Consider the following 16542-nt stretch of genomic DNA (forward strand, 5'->3'; position numbering starts at 1 on the left):
GTTGCCTGTAACCACCCCACGTTGCCTGTAACCACAGCAGGTTGCCCGTGACCACCCCATGTTGTCCGTAACCACCCCAGATTACCTGTAACCACCTCAGGTTGCCCATAACCACCCCTGGTTGCCCGTAACCACCCCACATTACCTGTAATCTAATTTTTTTTATCTTATTTTAGTAACTGCGCTATTCTAATAACCATTACTAGCTGCGGTTTTGCTCCTGTAAATCGGCGCTCCTTCCCTTCTGAGCCCTGCTGTGTGCCCATACAGTGGTTTATGCCCACATATGGGGTACCGTTGTACTCAGGAGAACCTGCGTTACAGATTTTGGGGTACGTTTTCTCTCCTGTTCCTCGTCAAAATGAGAAATTTCAAACTAAACCAACATATTATTGGAAAAATTCGAGTTTTTCATTTTTACTGGCCAATTTTGAATACTTTCCTCTAATACCTGTGGGGTAAAAATGCTCACCACACCCCAAGATGAATTCTTTGAGGGGTGCACTTTCCAAAATGGGGTGACTTTTGGGGGAATCTATTCTGCTGACACTACAGGGGCTCAGCAAACGCACCTGGCGCTCAGAAACTTCTTCAGAAAAATCTGCACTGAAAATGCTAATTGGCGCTCCTTCCCTTCTGAGCCAGGCTGTGTGCCCATGCAGTGGTTTATGCCCACATATGGGGTACCGTTCTACTCAGGAGAACCTGCTTTACATATATTGGGGTGACATTTCTCTCCTGTTCCTCGTGAAATTGAGAAATTTCAAACTAAAGGAACATATTATTGGAAAAATTCGAGTTTTTCATTTTTACTGTCTACTTTTGAATACTTTCCTCAAATACCTGTGGGGTCAAAATGCTCACCACACCCCAAAATAAATTCTATGAGGGGTGCACTTTCCAAAATGGAGTGACTTATGGCGAGATTTTACTCCGCTAGCACTACAGGGGCGCTGCAAACGCACCTGGCGCTCAGAAACTTCTTCAGCAAAATCTGCATTGAAAAAGCTAATTGGCGCTCCTTCCCTTTTGAGCCCTCCTGTGTGCCCATGCAGTGGTTTACGCCCACATATGGGGTACCATTGTACTCAGGAGAACCTGCGTTACAAATTTTGTGGTACTTTTTTCCTCTTGTTCCTCGTGAAATTGAGAAATTTCAAACTAAAAGAACATAATATTGGAAAAATTTGAGTTTTTCATTTTTACTGTCTACTTTTGAATACTTTCCTCTAATACCTGTGGGGTCAAAATGGTCACCACACACCAAGATGAATACTTTGAGGGGTGCACTTTCCAAAATGGAGTGACTTTTGGGGGGGTTCTCTTCTACGGACACTACAGGGGCTCTGCAAACGCACCTGGCGCTCGGAAACTTCTGCAGCAAAATCAGCATTGAAAAAGCTAATTGGCGCTCCTTCCCTTCTGAGCCCTCCTGTGTGCCCATGCAGTGGTTTATGCCCACATATGGGGTACCATTGTACTCAGGAGAACCTGCGTTACAAATTTTGGGGTACTTTTTTCCTCTTGTTCCTCGTGAAATTGAGAAATTTCAAACTAAACGAACATATTATTGGAAGAATTCAAGTTTTTCATTTTTACTGTCTTCTTTTGAATACTTTCCTGTAATACCTGTGGGGTCAAAATGGTCACCACACACCAAGATGAATTCTTTGAGGGGTGTACTTTCCAAAATGGGGTGACTTATGGGGGTTTTTCTCTCTGCTGACACTACAGGGGCACTTCAAACGCACCTGGCGCTCAGAAACTTCTTCAGCAAAATCTGCATTGGAAAAGCTAATTGGCGCTCCCTTCCTTCTGAGCCCTGCTGTGTGCCCATACAGTGGTTTACGCCCACATATGGGGTACCGTTGTACTCAAGAGAACCTGCATTACAAATTTTGGGGTGCTTTTTGTCTCATATTCCTTTTGAAAATGAGAAACTTTAATCTAAACGTATATATTATTGGAAAATTTAAATTTTCAATTTTTTTACTGCCTAATTGTGAATACTTTCCTCCAGCCCCTGTAGGGTTAAAATGCTCATTATACCCCTAGATTAATTCTTTAAGGTGTGTAGTTTCCAAAATGGGGTCACTTATGGGGGTTTTCAGGATACCAGACTTCTAAATCCATTTAAAAAAAGAACTGGTCCCTAAAAAAATCAGTTTCACGAAAATGTGATAATTTGCTGATAAATTTCTAAGCCCCATAACACCCTAAAAAAGTAAAATATGTTTACCAAATTATGCCAGAATAAAGAAGACATATTGGTAATGTGACTTAGTAACTAATTTATGTGCTACGACTTTCTTTTTTTAGAAGCAGAGAATTTCAAAGTTCATAAAATGCAAATTTTTTAAATTTTTCATGATATTTTGATGTTTTTCACAAAAAACACACAAAGTAGTGACCAAATTTTGCCACTAACATAAAGTGCCATATGTCACGAAAAAACAATCTCAGAATCGCTAGCATACGTTAAAGCATCACTGAGCTATGAGAGCATAAAGTGAGACAGGTCAGATTTTGAAAAATTAGCCTGGTCATTAAGGCCCAAACTAGCTGCAGCACAAAGGGGTTAAACTCGAGGCCCACAATAAGGGCGTTATCCGATATTATCTTACATGGGATATACTATTTATGCAGGTGGGATTGGCAGTGCCGGCTCTCATCCTCTGTGCCGTTTGGCTTAATTTAATTGTGTTACTGCATCATTTTTGTAAAGACGCTGAAGTACTGCAATAAAAACTCCAACATGTGTGAACATAGCCCTAATTTCACTGCAGACTTTTGCACAACCAGTAAAGTTGCAGCAGCTGCTTCTGTAACTCCCTACCTGCTCAGGGGAGGGGCTGATCAGAGATGTTGAATTGGTGAATCACTCGGCGGAGGGGCCTCCTGTGACATCAGAGATGATGTGTTGACACAGGGGACAGAAGCTGGGGGTCAATACATGTTTTGTAATTCTTCCATTTTCCTTTTTCTGTCAACGATAAAAAGCCAGAAAAGCCACTGAAGTGTGGACTATCTATAACATTATATTAGAAAGTTATATATCTTGGGGTGATAGTTTCATTTAAATACAATTTTCTCATACTGGAGTAACCCTGCAAATAAGTGCCGTTATTCTAAAGCAACAGTCATTGTTTTGAAATAGCGGTCATTTTTTACCATTAAATGACGACCATCCACTCAATTTCAACAGTGTGTGAACATTCTTTGTGTGAAGAGCCTTTCTGTGTTTTCAATCCACTCCTGGTTTTGGTTGCAAAATACTGACTAGAATACTGAGCAAAAATACTTGTGTGAACATAGCCTAAGGCTATATCCGTTCAACGCATCTGTCTTTAAATGGTTACTTTTAACATACAGAAAAACATGGTCAACCACGTTTTTGTGTACACAAAAAAAAAGATTTTTTTTTTTTTTTTTAATAATGGAAGTCAATGGAGAAACAGATCCAAACGGATGCACAAAAGTGCATCTGTTTCCCCCTCCCATAAAATGAATATGTTAAACAGACTGCAAAAACACTGTGGGAACCCAGTCTAAGGGTAAATTCACACGGGCGTATTGCATAAAAAAACCGCAGCTAATCCGCAATACACGTATTAATAATAATAATAATAATAATAATAATAATAATAATAATAAATGTATTGCGGATTAGCTGCAGATTAGCTGCGGTTTTTTTTATGCGAGACGCCCGTGTGAATTTACTCTAAAGCCTGCTGACAGTGAAAAGTCACTGTTCTTATCATGTGGTGCTAATACAGAGGCAGAGAGGCTGATGATATGAGACAGATCTGATGCACTGAACATCACCAGTATCAGCCGCAATCAGTATGTGACGCCTGTCATTCAATGTAAACAATGAACATTCTCTCTCCCCAACAGCAAAGAGAGATTTTGAAAACTTGGGAAAAATCGAATCCATATGAAAAAAAACAAAAAACAAAATAAACAAACAGCTAGTGTCTTTTTAGACATTTTTTCAAGTGAGTAGGGAAATATAAAAAATACTACGGGAGGCATTTATTAAGTCCAGCGTTTTTTACCCCGGACTTATAAATGCCCCCGCAGCTCCGGCGGTACGGGGATTTATGTAGAGGCGGACTGCCTGTACATAAATCCTGTGTGCGCCGGTGCGCACCGCCGAAAACCTACGCCAGCTGAGGACTGGAGTAGGTTTTCGGCGTACATTTGGGCGGAACGGATGATAAATCGCGCGGACTCTGAGTCCGCGCCCTCCGTTCCGCCCACTTCCCGCCCCCCTGGCGTACTCGGCGGAAAGTGCCGATTTGCGAATATTTTATTCGCAAATCGGCCATTTGCGTATAAAAAAATACGCAAATCGGCACTTTCCACCAAAAATCATCCGTCCGCCGGATGATACATGTGGCCCTACCTACTTTGTCTTATGGCATTTGGCTCTTAAGGCAGCTTGAGGCCTTTTTTCTTCCACAGACTTTACTGGCTTTTGGAAATAACAAGAAGATCAGACAGCACTCACCAAAACACTGTGCTCCTTTATTCACATGTAGCCGCTGCATGTAAATAAAGGAGCACAATGATTTAGTGAGTGCCGTCTCATGTTCTCTTTTTTTCCTGTTGGAGATTTTGGCTGCCATCTAAAGACTGAGCAATGCTGAGTCCACCTGTCTGTTACTCCCTATGGAGGATTATGGTGCAGTGCTGACTTATCGACTTCACTGGCTTTCGAGGTGCTAAAAACAAATAAAGAAACATGTGTTGCATTTTTGGAGTGGTTTTGTTTATATCATTGAAGAGAAATGTTTGAAACACTGGATCACATGACTTGTAATAGGAAAAACTCTACAGAAAAAATGTATATAGTTTAACACTATTTTGAAGGAAAAGCCTGGCATGCGTGTTTGTCAAAGATAATAGAGCTGACAGAATGAGATCCTGATACGAGGCTGAAGTTGGTTTCTTATTCGGCCAGTTTCTTATTCGGGGCTGAAGTTGGTTTCTTATTCGGCAGTTTCTTATTCAGAGGATTTTTCTTTTTCCTGTTTTAGCTATTATTCTTACAGAAAATGAATAATATTCATACCCTACGGTAAGTGAGGGGCCCTGAGGGGACTGGTGATAAAAATGGCAAAAAAGACCCCACGGTTGGCATAAAAATGGGCATGAAAGTAAAACCACAAAATTATTATTTAAAAATAAAATTGACTTTGGGCCACTGATCTCACACTGATAATACACAGAGAGGGATGCCCTGCATCATACCCAAGAGAGTCCAGCCTGGCCCAAAGTGGTTCTGGGTATAAAAACTGGCATCAAAGTGGGCACATAGCCATTTTTCATGATTTGAATAAGTAACAGCTGTTTTCAAAGGGTTAAATGAGTTTGGGCCACGGATCTCACACTGATAATACACAGAGAGGGATCCCCCGCATCATACCCAAGAGAGTCCAACCTGGCCCAAAGTGGTTCTGGGTATAAAAACTGGCATCAAAGTGGGCAGATTGGCATTTTTTCCTAATTTGAATAAGTAACAGCTGTTTTCAAAGGGTTAAATGAGTTTGGGCCACTGATCTCACACTGATAATACACAGAGAGGGATGCCCCGCATCACATCCACGAGAGTCCAGCCTGGCCCAAAGTGGTTTTTGGTATAAAAACTGGCATCAAAGTGGGCAGATTGGCATTTTTTCCTAATTTGAATAAGTAACAGCTGTTTTCAAAGGGTTAAATGAGTTTGGGCCACTGATCTCACACTGATAACACACAGAGAGGGATGCCCCGCATCATACCCAAGAGAGTCCAGCCTGGCCCAAAGTGGTTCTGGGTATAAAAACTGGCATCAAAGTGGGCACATAGCCATTTTTCATGATTTGAATAAGTAACAGCTATTTTCAAAGGGTTAAATGAGTTTGGGCCACTGATCTCACATTGATATTACACAGAGAGGGATGCCCCGCATCACATCTAAGAGAGTCCAGCCTGGCCCAAAGTGGTTCTGGGTATAAAAACTGGCATCAAAGTGGGCAGATTGGCATTTTTTCCTAATTTGAATAAGTAACAGCTGTTTTCAAAGGGTTAAATGAGTTTGGGCCACTGATCTCACACTAATATTACACAGAGAGGGATGCCCCGCATCACAACCAAGAGAGTGCAGCCTGGCCCAAAGTGGTTCTGGGTATAAAAACTGGCATCAAAGTGGGCACAGAGCAATTTTTCATGATTTGAATAAGTAACAGCTATTTTCAAAGGGTTAAATGAGTTTGGGCCACTGATCTCACACTACGTACACACAGATAGGCATGCCCCGCATTACATCCAAGAGAGTCCAGCCTGGCCCAAAGTGGTTCTGGGTATAAAAACTGGCATCAAAGTGGGCACATAGCCATTTTTCATGATTTGAATAAGTAACAGCTATTTTCAAAGGGTTAAATGAGTTTGGGCCACTGATCTCACACTGATAATACACAGAGAGGGATGCCCGGCATCACATCCAAGAGACTCCAGCCTGGCCCAAAGTGGTTCTGGGTATAAAAACTGGCATCAAAGTGGGCAGATTGGCATTTTTTCCTAATTTGAATAAGTAACAGCTGTTTTCAAAGGGTTAAATGAGTTTGGGCCACTGATCTCACACTGATAATACACAGAGAGGGATGCCCTGCATCATACCCAAGAGAGTCCAGCCTGGCCCAAAGTGGTTCTGGGTATAAAAACTGGCATCAAAGTGGGCACATAGCAATTTTTCATGATTTGAATAAGTAACAGCTATTTTCAAAGGGTTAAATGAGTTTGGGCCACTGATCTCACATTGATATTACACAGAGAGGGATGCCCCGCATCACATCTAAGAGAGTCCAGCCTGGCCCAAAGTGGTTCTGGGTATAAAAACTGGCATCAAAGTGGGCACAGAGCAATTTTTCATGATTTGAATAAGTAACAGCTGTTTTCAAAGGGTTAAATGAGTTTGGGCCACTGATCTCACACTGATAATACACAGAGAGGGATGCCCCGCATCATACCCAAGAGAGTCCAGCCTGGCCCAAAGTGGTTCTGGGTATAAAAACTGGCATCAAAGTGGGCACAGAGCCATTTTTCATGATTTGAATAAGTAACAGCTATTTTCAAAGGGTTAAATGAGTTTGGGCCACTGATCTCACATTGATATTACACAGAGAGGGATGCCCCGCATCACATCCAAGAGAGTGCAGCCTGGCCCAAAGTGGTTCTGGGTATAAAAACTGGCATCAAAGTGGGCAGATTGGCATTTTTTCCTAATTTGAATAAGTAACAGCTGTTTTCAAAGGGTTAAATGAGTTTGGGCCACTGATCTCACACTGATAATACACAGAGAGGGATGCCCCGCATCACACTGATAATACACAGAGAGGGATGCCCTGTGGGTCCTTACCAGACTTTGGAGCAAATGCCAAACTTTACTGAAACGGTAATGAGGATTAGGGTAAAACACATACCTTTATCCATGGTGTTTTTGGTGCAATAAGGAGCTATCAGCAGTTTAGATTAATCTAACTGGCCGACAGTTCCCCTTTAATAATGGTCATTATTTGCCCTTATTTTTACTTTGTTTAAACATAGCCTAAAGGGTTATCCTGGAAAAATTGAAAAAAAAAAGAACGAAAATTAACCCTTAACTAAAGAACTTATATATTCCTTGTTGGCTTTACTCGGAGATTGCTGGTCCAGTCACATGATGCAACCTTTCTTACAGTGATGTCCTACTCCCTTTCATCTTCTTGGGTATGGTGACGTCAGCACTTGGGGGCAAAGCCATCTCTCGTACCCAGAATGGCCTTCCTACACGTGCGCAGTGCGATCATTAGTATTGCAGCATGCATCTGCTAATCCCACTGGGTACAGGGACATCAATGCTCCCGTAATCAGGTTCTGCTGGCTACAAGGGCAGTCTTACTGGCTACAAAGGGGTCCTATATGGCTACAAGGGGACCCTGACATTGCAGGCAACACATAGGACAAATATATTTCAATGGCCCTGTTCACACATCTGTACAAGTGTTCAGGTCCACGTCCCGCGCTACAAAAAAATAAAGGATAGATTATAGTGCGGACTTGCATTTGCGGCACGAATCATTGTCTTCTACATAGTGCTCCGTAAACTGCGTAGCACTGTTACTGCACATTCATAGTGCGGTCCACCATTACAGGTCCGTATTCACTGGCTGAACTATGGATGTGTGAATGAGGCCTAACATAGCCTAAAGCAGACCTGTCAGCAGAAAACATTGCTGCAGGTATTGTTATTATAGAAATGTATTCAGGGTTAGCCGAGAAATGTTTAATAAGAAGAGATGGGACAGCTAATTCTGGGATCCTGTTATGCGGACAAATGCCTCCTGAGTACTTTAGCCCTGTTTGCTTAAAGGGGTAGTGCGGCACTAAACATTTATTCACAAAATACCCAGAACCACTTTGGGCCAGGCTGGACTCTCTTGGATGTGATGCGGGGCATCCCTATCTGTGTATTATCAGTGTGATGCGGGGCATCCCTCTCTGTGTATTATCAGTGTGAGATCAGTGGCCCAAACTCATTTAACCCTTTGAAAACAGCTGTTACTTATTCAAATCATGAAAAATGGCTATGTGCCCACTTTGATGCCAGTTTTTATACCCAGAACCACTTTGGGCCAGGCTGGACTCTCTTGGATGTGATGCGGGGCATCCCTCTCTGTGTATAATCAGTGTGAGATCAGTGGCCCAAACTCATTTAACCCTTTGAAAACAGCTGTTACTTATTCAAATCATGAAAAATGGCTATGTGCCCACTTTGATGCCAGTTTTTATACCCAGAACCACTTTGGGCCAGGCTGGACTCTCTTGGATGTAATGCGGGGCATGCCTATCTGTGTGAACCTAGTGTGAGATCAGTGGCCCAAACTCACTGAACCCTTTGAAAATAGCTGTTACTTATTCAAATCATGAAATATGGCTATGTGCCCACTTTGATGCCAGTTTTTATACCCAGAACCACTTTGGGCCAGGCTGGACTCTCTTGGGTATGATGCAGGGCATCCCTCTCTGTGTATTATCAGTGTGAGATCAGTGGCCCAAACTCATTTAACCCTTTGAAAACAGCTGTTACTTATTCAAATTAGGAAAAAATGCCAATCTGCCCACTTTGATGCCAGTTTTTATACCAAAAACCACTTTGGGCCAGGCTGGACTCTCTTGGATCTGATGCGGGGCAACCCTCTCTGTGCAATATCAATGTGAGATCCGTGGCCCAAACTCATTTAACCCTTTGAAAACAGCTGTTACTTATTCAAATTAGGAAAAAATGCCAATCTGCCCACTTTGATGCCAGTTTTTATACCCAGAACCACTTTGGGCCAGGCTGGACTCTCTTGAGTATGATGCGGGGCATCCCTCTCTGTGCAATATCAATGTGAGATCCGTGGCCCAAACTCATTTAACCCTTTGAAAACAGCTGTTACTTATTCAAATTAGGAAAAAAATGCCAATCTGCCCACTTTGATGCCAGTTTTTATACCCAGAACCACTTTGGGCCAGGCTGGAGTCTCTTGGATGTGATGCCGGGCATCCCTCTCTGTGGATTATCAGTGTGAGATCAGTTGCCCAAACTCATTTAACCCTTTGAAAATAGCTGTTACTTATTCAAATCATGAAAAATGGCTATGTGCCCACTTTGATGCCAGTTTTTATACCCAGAACCACTTTGGGCCAGGCTGGACTCTCTTGGTTGTGATGCGGGGCATCCCTCTCTGTGTATTATCAGTGTGAGATCAGTGGCCCAAACTCATTTAACCCTTTGAAAATAGCTGTTACTTATTCAAATTAGGAAAAAATGCCAATCTGCCCACTTTGATGCCAGTTTTTATACCCAGAACCACTTTGGGCCAGGCTGGACTCTCTTGAGTATGATGCGGGGGATCCCTCTCTGTGTATTATCAGTGTGAGATCCGTGGCCCAAACTCATTTAACCCTTTGAAAACAGCTGTTACTTATTCAAATTAGGAAAAAATGCCAATCTGCCCACTTTGATGCCAGTTTTTATACCCAGAACCACTTTGGGCCAGGCTGGACTCTCTTGGATGTGATGTGGGGCATCCCTCTCTGTGTAATATCAATGTGAGATCAGTGGCCCAAACTCATTTAACCCTTTGAAAATAGCTGTTACTTATTCAAATCATGAAAAATGGCTATGTGCCCACTTTGATGCCAGTTTTTATACCCAGAACCACTTTGGGCCAGGCTGGACTCTCTTGGTTGTGATGCGGGGCATCCCTCTCTGTGTATTATCAGTGTGAGATCAGTGGCCCAAACTCATTTAACCCTTTGAAAACAGCTGTTACTTATTCAAATTAGGAAAAAATGCCAATCTGCCCACTTTGATGCCAGTTTTTATACCCAGAACCACTTTGGGCCAGGCTGGACTCTCTTGGATGTGATGCGGGGCATCCCTCTCTGTGTAATATCAGTGTGAGATCAGTGGCCCAAACTCATTTAACCCTTTGAAAACAGCTGTTACTTATTCAAATTAGGAAAAAATGCCAATCTGCCCACTTTGATGCCAGTTTTTATACCCAGAACCACTTTGGGCCAGGCTGCACTCTCTTGGATGTGATGCGGGGCATCCCTCTCTGTGTAATATCAATGTGAGATCAGTGGCCCAAACTCATTTAACCCTTTGAAAATAGCTGTTACTTATTCAAATCATGAAAAATGGCTATGTGCCCACTTTGATGCCAGTTTTTATACCCAGAACCACTTTGGGCCAGGCTGGACTCTCTTGGGTATGATGCAGGGCATCCCTCTCTGTGTATTATCAGTGTGAAATCAGTGGCCCAAAGTCAATTTTATTTTTAAATAATAATTTTGTGGTTTTACTTTCATGCCCATTTTTATGCCAACCGTGGGGTCTTTTTTGCCATTTTTATCACCAGTCCCCTCAGGGCCCCTCACTTACCGTAGGGTATGAATATTATTCATTTTCTGTAAGAATAATAGCTAAAACAGGAAAAAGAAAAATCCTCTGAATAAGAAACTGCCGAATAAGAAACCAACTTCAGCCCCGAATAAGAAACTGGCCGAATAAGAAACCAACTTCAGCCTCGTGATCCTGATGAAGATTAGAAACCTGCAATGATCTTGCACTTTTTAGATCTTGTTGGCTGACAGCTATGGTACCTGTATGGTTGGGAGTGCAGAGTTGGGAGACCTTTAAGAGACAGTGCAGAGTTGGGAGACCTTTGGGGGTTGGGTTAATAGGATAAAATGTGTTTATTACCTTGGGGCAGATTTACCAATCTTGACACTTGCATAACCATTGACCAGGCACAGTATGAGGGTTTATCACAGTACCTCACAATGCACCATAAGTGCTGATTATGACACTTCGGTCTAACTTTACTCCACCTAGTGGTTGGTATATTTTACGTCACTATTTTGTGACCGTTTTTTGGCCCGCATTGTCACTTTACAGCCAGCCATTCCGTGTCAGGCCCCTGCCACTATGGAGATGCTTGGTCATAGCATCACTATCCGGCAGCAGCTCCTTATTCTTCCCCATTTCCCTCCAAAGCCAACAGCTGCAAGAGCTGCCTGCCCTGTACATGCCCCCACAGGTGGCAGTGCCAGGAGATGCCCAGTGCCGGGCACCTCAGCGCTTTATAACGTTATATCTGTCTCTTCAGCGCCCTGTGGCTGTGGTGCTGCAAGTTATGAGTCTGTCGGTATTGTACTCCACACTCTGTTTCCCCGCACACAGCCGTCTCTTCTCCCGCACATGTCCCGTCCCCGCCGCAGTCGGCGTCTCCTTCCTTGCCCCGTCTTGTGCACGGCCCTTCCCACCCCTTGCTCGCTCCCGATTTAGTAGTGAGCCGCGAGGGGAGGGTTTATAAGGCCCGGGCTGAGGACTGGGGGAGGTGGCAGGATCGCATCCTGAGTCCGGAGTCAGCTGAGCAGTACGCAGCGCCAGAGCACAGCCGTCTGCGGCGCCGACTCCTGGGATCGTACACACTTACGTCCTGTGCTGCTCCGCTACATGAGGGAGCTGCCAGGGGCGGGGAGAGCTGCACTCCGGGACTATTGGATGCTGGCTGCTGGCACTCGCTGGAGTTGGGCACAAGAAGTGTAAAGTAGTGGGAGCGCTTGGGGAGAGGACTCTTCTAGGACCCCGGGCCCGCCGGACACCAGCCCCGCAGCAGGTACCGTTGTAGCGGCGTACAGGCCGGTCAGGGACACGCTGTCCTCATTCACACTGACGCCTCAGCCTCCCCGCGGTTAGGACCTGTGCTGCTTTCCTTGGTGACACTTAGCAGGTCGGCGGGGAAGCGGCTGCAGTCAGCTGGCAGCTGTGTGGGGAGAGCCCGGGCAGCTGCTGTAGCGGCGCTGCCCTCTCCACGTGTGCGGCGGCGGCTGCTGCAGTGTCGGTACCGTGTGCTGCTGTTTGTGCCAGGCTGCGGAGTGCCCCCCTCGTGCAGCGGGAGGCGGGAGCGCAGGCGGCCGGCCCTGGAGTTTGGGGGTGGAGGGGATGAAGTTCACTTGTTTACACTCTTGTGTGGTGACCCCGCTCCCCCATCACCCCCTCCCTCCTCAGTCACCGCCGGCCCGGGGGGGGGGGGCATTCTGTCACTACATTATAGGGGGAGGGAGGCTCCACATGGCCGGTGGGTGATTCTAAGGAAATTCAATGGTTGCCCAGGCTGCCAAGTCTCCTGCGGAGGGAGGAGGGCACTGGCCGCACAAGCTGCTATCACATCCACAGGAGCACGTGAAAGGCGAGGCTCAAAACAAAGGTGTGTGCCAGCCCCGGGCACTGCTGGGTACCGGCCACCAGCCTATAGGAGGAGGTGTCACAGGGCCATAAAGAGCGCTGTCACCTGACAGCACCACAGGCTGTCAGTGCCTGCCGTGTCCACGCAGGGAAGGGCTTATAGCCTCAAGTTGTATGAGGGGGCTGCTGGATGGCCTGGCACTCCATGCCATGTTTTACCTGCAGTCCCTTGTACCAGGTGTGACCCTGTGCAGTTTAGGTTGTGTTCACACTGGCATTTTTTAAGTGTTGGAAAAGCTGAAATGCACAGGCTCCATAAGGGACCAATAGCCAGGGTCCATTGGTCTCAGCCTAATGCTGGTACATGGCTTCTGTTTAACATGTGACGGGCCTGTCATGGCGCACTATTACAGATACCATTGCAGCCAAGGGGTAATGGATGCATTTAACATCCCCCTAACAGTGGCATCCCTTACTGATAGGCAGGAATAGGTCATAAAAAGCTCACTGTGAAACTGCTCCTATATCAGTTTGATGGCTGCTTATGCCTTAGGAGGTGTGATGGTGTGTGCAGAGCAGGGCTGACTCCAGCTGCTTCATAAATGGCCAGTCAGACACCAGGGCAATTTATCACACTGGTATAAAGTAGATCTGGACCAGCAGCTTCTTCCTTATGTCCTACATGATCCTGGGGCAACTCCTGACTGAATAAGGCAAAGATATAAAGCAAATCCTCCTTTTTGTCCTCCACCATGTCCTAAAGAAGAGACTAGACTAAATGGACCAGGTTGGCCTATTCCTCCTGTCAGGCCTCTTGTTTCTAACTATTCACTATACACAAAAAACAGCTGACAATGCCAGATACAAGTGCTATAGAGGTCAGACATAGGCCCAGATTTAGATCAGTGTCTGCGCTCCTGAATCATTGCAAACCCACAGGAACTGCATGCTCAGCCAGTCACTGAATGCTGTTGTGTCCCTCTGCAGTCACTGATTGGCTGTGTGGGGCCATGACCTCACAGGATCAGTAGCCCAGCTTAGGAATTGAGCAGTGAGGCTGCCCTGCTGGGGAACGGGTAAATAGGACTTGTATATTCCATCACTCCCTGTCTTTCTCACACCCCCCCCCCCCTCCCAATTTTTTTTTTTTTACAGTTCAGAATACACCTTTAATTTCTGCCTCTCTCCCTCACACACACAGCCTGCTGCAGCCATAGCACGTACACACAGGCTGCTGCAGCCATAGAAGAAAGACTTTTTTTTTTTTTTTTTTTTTTTTTTTTTTTTTTTATACAGGAGAGAAAACACATTAGGAACAGTTTGCTGCTACTCTACTTATGGCTTCTCTTCCTTCTCTATATTACACAGGATATCTTCATATTACACTGCTGCTCATATACGATCATCCAGGAAGACAACAGCACAGATCCCCCCCCCCCCCCTTCAATCCAATGGACTCTTCCTGCTCAGAAACAAGCTGCCAAATAGTGACAGACAGACTACTTTTCCCTGACCACCCTTACCGTATAGGGCTAGTGCTTTATTACTGATATATGAAGGAAATGCTTCAAGGGGTTATCCAGCGCTACAAAAACATGGTCACTTTTCCCCCTTTCTTGTCTCGAGTTCAGGTGTAGTTTTCAATTAAGCTCCATTTACTTCAATGGAACTGAGTTTGAAACCCCACCCAATCTAGAGGCAAGAGAGGGGGAAAAGTGGCAATGTTTTTGTAGCACTGGATAACCCCTTTCACCCTGTGTAACTAAATGTATTAGAGAAACTGTTTTCTATGTGCTCCTTGCATGTGACACTGCAGGCTGCAAAGACTTTGACTGTTACCCAAGTCAATGGAGGGAGATCTATCAAGCAGTCTTAAAGGGAACCTGTCACCCCCCGTGCCGGGGTGACAGGCTTCCGACCCCCCGTTAGAGACCCCTATACTTACCTCATCGCGCCGGGTCCCGCTTCTGAAGATGGTCGGGTCCCGGAGATCTCAGCCGCCGCAGCCCGGCGCGCGCGCTGAGAGATGAGTCCAACACCCATAGAGAATGACAGGAGAGTCCAGCGCTCCGTCATTCTCTATGAGCGTTGGACTCATCTGTCAGCGCGCGCGCCGGGCTGCGGCGGCTGAGATCTCCGGGACCCGACCATCTTCAGAAGCGGGACCCGGCGCGATGAGGTAAGTATAGGGGTCTCTAACGGGGGGTCGGGAACCTGTCACCCCGGCACGGGGGGTGACAGGTTCCCTTTAAGGTCGCTATACACCTTTGACTTATGTCAGCTAAACCAGCCAACTGTGGTGGATTTGGCTGCCTAAATAAGGTGTATGGGGCCATCTAGAACAATGTGGAAAATTATGGCTGACCCCTATGTTAAACTGGATAAGCCACATGTTAAACTGGATAAGCCACAGCAAGAGTGCCATCACTGCAGCTTACCAGTCACATACCTGTGTATGGAGAGGACAGGCAGGAGATAACTGATAGTTGGATGGTTGTTCGGCTGTGTCTTTGGAGGCTTATGGAGGCATTTGGGCTCCTTTTTCAATGCACATTTATCATTAAAGTCTGGCGAGAGATTTTTTTATTTTTTGTCTTTTTTATTTTTTTTTTTTTAACAATGAGAACTTGTGAGCCTGTATTTCTTGTATATGACTGTTTGTTACATGCTTTCTGTTAAGTCTGGGGAAAGATTTTATTGAAGTATTGTATTGCTCCCAAAAAGTTATACAAGTCACCACTATACAACTATTATGGGAAATGCACAAAATGCTTTTTTCCCTGCACTTACTACTGCATCAAGTCTTCACTTCCTGGATAAAATAGTGATGTCACGACCCGACTCCCAGAGCTGTGCGGGCTGTGGCTGCTGGAGAGGATGATGGCAGAGGGATGCTCAGTGTCCCTCTGCTATCATCCTCTCCAGCAGCCACAGGCCGCACAGCTCTGGGAGTCGGGTCGTGACATCACTATTTTATCCAGGAAGTGAACCCTTGATGCAGTAGTAAGTGCAGGGAAAAAAAGCACTTTATAAGCATTTCCTGTAGTATGTGTATATTGGGGATTTGTATAACTTTTGGTGGGAAATACAATACTTCAATAAAAACTTTCAATAGACTTCTCTTTTTAAGGCAGCATTCACATGTCCTGTAAAATTGTCCGTCGTGAATACGCCGCCTGGCAGCAGAGATGACAGAGCATGATATGTGCTCCTTTCATCGTATCTACTACTCGCCTGCTCTCCGGTGCTGACCGGCTTACATGCTCCCCGGAAGTGGCCTGGACTACACTGTCAGGAGAAGGCTGCAGTGTAGTCCAGGCCACTGTGTGTGTGTGTGTGTGTGTGTGTGTCTGGGGGCTCCAGCTAGGGGATCCGTGCCGCGATCCTCCACCGGATTGTGGCATGGATCATGTGAATAAGGCTTGAGGCTCATACTGCATTTTTGCTACTGTTTCCATTTTAGGACTTTAAGGGTGCGTTCACACCACCTGGATCCGCAGCGGATTTGACGTGTGTATGGGACCCGGCCCCTTTAACCTCTGCGCCATCGGCCGAAAGCCTGTCTGCCCACAGACCTGGCCCCCCGTCCGTCCCGCGGGCCGCCCCGAGCATACATTACCAGCTCGGTGCCGCGGCTTGATTCAGGCTCCTGGATCCCCTTGCTCCTCTTCAGCCAATCAGGGCTGCCGTGCACTGATTGGCTGAAGAGGAGTGAAGGGAGTCGGGAGCTTCACACAGCTCCGCCACCAAGCTGGTAATGTATGCTCGGGGCGGCCGGA

The 16542-nt window shown here is 45.6% G+C and overlaps 1 protein-coding gene across 1 annotated transcript in view; it reads left to right on the plus strand.

Moving 5' to 3' along the window:
- The first annotated feature begins 11907 nt into the window (after nucleotides 1-11907).
- Nucleotides 11908-16542, plus strand: part of GRB10 (growth factor receptor bound protein 10) — a 157399-nt gene continuing 152764 nt past the window's right edge. Inside the window, exon 1 of the mRNA XM_069958519.1 lies at nucleotides 11908-12194. The gene's annotated coding sequence lies outside the window, so the exon portion shown is untranslated. The remainder of the gene's footprint in view (nucleotides 12195-16542) is intronic.

Source organism: Dendropsophus ebraccatus, chromosome 2 (genome assembly GCF_027789765.1).
Source record: "Dendropsophus ebraccatus isolate aDenEbr1 chromosome 2, aDenEbr1.pat, whole genome shotgun sequence".
Classification (NCBI taxonomy): domain Eukaryota; kingdom Metazoa; phylum Chordata; class Amphibia; order Anura; family Hylidae; genus Dendropsophus; species Dendropsophus ebraccatus.